Consider the following 2,564-nt stretch of genomic DNA (forward strand, 5'->3'; position numbering starts at 1 on the left):
TGTGGGGTGTTTTATTTGTAATGATTAGAGGTAATTTGTCATATTTTTCTGCATTTCTTGGTAGATCCCCCTCCCTTCAAGAATACATTTTTAGTTTGTCTTTGGTATCTTTGTTGTCAGTAAGAAGCTGCTGCAGTGTGCATTTTTTTGTACTCTTTTCTCTCTTTCTGACAGGTTTGGTTTCAGCATGACACTGTGTGAAAAAGGATGACTCCTTTACCTCAGAAAACCTCCCTTCCCAGCGCTGTCATCCAGCGTGCATGTAGGTTTGCTTTGTCTTCCTTTGCAGTTTCTCCCTCACTGTATCTTATTGAGCGCTCCTTCAACAGCTCTCACCCGTCAGAGTCCTGTCAGACAGGTTTCACTGTAGTTTCAGTGTGATTCTGTCTTTTTTCTTTTGTACATTTTTATGAAAGTAGATTTTTATCAGTATCGTAGAATTCATCATGCCACCATCAGCCTTTGTTCCTTTGTAGCTAGAAGCCCGCAAGGAGCATGAACCTCTGCTCACTGCATTTGTGCATATTTCTATCTAAATGGTTCAGAAATATCCAGAACCTCAGCATGAAAAACCTCTGCGGCCTCAGCAGCGGGCAACCAACTGATCTGGCATCAGTTTTTTGACTTATCATGGTGTACTGACTCTAAATTAAGCTTGACAGTCCAACCTGGAATCAAAGAGAATAAAACCATCTTTGACCCAAGTGTTATAAGGCTCATGGTATTTTCAAATGTTGTTGTGTGGTGCCCCCTGCTGCCCGATTTCTAATTTATGTGGGGGCATTATGGTGTCTTTTAATATGAACTCAGCATAAAAAATAAACATCCCTTTTTCAGGACACTGTATTTTAAAGGTAATTCTGTAAATAAGGACTTTACTGTAAAGGGTGTAAACAATGTTTTCCATTTCTGTTGCTCACATGTCTGTGGAACTTTGTTCAGTTTATGTCTTAATTGTTGAATCTTTTTATGTTCATATAAATACTAACACATGTTGAGCTGAAAATAAAAGCAGTTGTAAGTGAGAGGACATTTCTTTTTTGCTGAGTATAGCTTGTCTATTAGCCCTGGTTGTGGGTAAATTCAGTGTAGGCCTGATAGTTGATAGATTAGACAGTCATAAGTGCACTTTGGTCTTTGGGCCAGGACTGAAGATCAAGGCTCTTGTGCTTTAAAAAAAAGTAATATTCCCTTTTCTCTCAAAAGGTAGATTTTATATTTTTCAGGATGTTGTATTAAAACACATTTCATTCCTGATGATGCAATTCTGTGTTCGTCCTCTGTTTGTGTCAAAATAGCTATCATTGTGCAGGCTTTTGTATTGCTTATTATATAGTGTTATCGTTATGTTATTTTATTATTCACAGAGCTGGTGCATGCCGGTGGAAGTTGCTTTTAGTGGAGTCCTGAGAAGTAGGAAATGTCATTCCTGCATATTATTGATTTAGTTTATTTGTTGATTTAATGTTTTACATTATAGAGCTGATTCAATTAGTCAAAGATCTGAAAAATCATTGGCAAACATTTTAATAATTGAGAAAGGCTACTGCTTTCTTTGTCTTACATATAAACTGGATATAGCCTATTTGGGTTTGGACTAAACAACACATTTGAAGAGATCACAGTGGAGTATTTCACTATATTATTCTCTAGAACAGGCGGTTAATGGATTAATCGAGAAAATAATCAGGTCAATTGACAATTCAAATATGAATTACATGCAGCCCTACTTTACATTGTGACTTGCATGTGTTTCATAGCTCTCCTTGTAATTTTGATCATTGCAGTATAGCTCAGGCCCCCCTCCCCGCTGTACTGAGACTTTATGGAGCTGCAGGCTAATCACAGCGAGCTGCCCATCCTGTTTCCAGTCCTCACAGTGACGTTCACCATCGAGGGAGGGCTTGGCAAGGTTACAGAGGCAAGAGAGGTCTGCATTTTCCACAGCACTCCCTCCCCTCACCCTGCAGCAGGTCAGACAAGGTTGTGGCTCCCTGATGACTCTGGTTCATGGGTGAGCTAGGCAGCGTTTAATGAGAGTAACTTAACCCTTTTATCACACCAAGTGCTGAAATGACAAATGAGCAGCAGAGGAAAGAAGGCAGTGGGTTAGGACTCATTTGGTTAGTGCTTCATAGTTCACTTAAATTTATTTATTTTGCTATTTTAGCAAAGGTGTATGTAAATTGCTTGTTTATGAGCAGATGACATGACACCATAAAAGCAGTAAAAAGCCAGAAGAAACACTAAAAAAGGCACCGTTGTTCTGGAGAAGGACAGTAAGAGTGTGATTGTGTGTGTGTGTTTCTGAGAGGGTGGGTGTTGATCTTTCAGGGCCAATAATGCACAAGCATTGCAAAGGTGTCAATCAAACTCCATTTCTCATCACATCCAGATCTTCAGCCATCCCTGCGCCAACAGTGTCTAGTCTTCATCAGGGGAGATCCAATACTACTCATGGCTTCCCTACCACCTTAAAATATGATAACATCACAACGGTGTCTCATCTTTATTATGCACATGTCAATGAAATATTTGTTCACTCATAATGAAGTCTCTCCTGA

At 39.4% G+C, this 2,564-nt stretch overlaps 1 pseudogene; it reads left to right on the forward strand.

The window, feature by feature from the left end:
- Positions 1 to 94, forward strand: part of LOC123971261 — a 2,095-nt pseudogene extending 2,001 nt beyond the window's left edge.
- The last annotated feature ends 2,470 nt before the right edge of the window (positions 95 to 2,564 follow it).

This window comes from Micropterus dolomieu, linkage group LG05 (assembly GCF_021292245.1).
Source record: "Micropterus dolomieu isolate WLL.071019.BEF.003 ecotype Adirondacks linkage group LG05, ASM2129224v1, whole genome shotgun sequence".
Lineage (NCBI taxonomy): Eukaryota > Metazoa > Chordata > Actinopteri > Centrarchiformes > Centrarchidae > Micropterus > Micropterus dolomieu.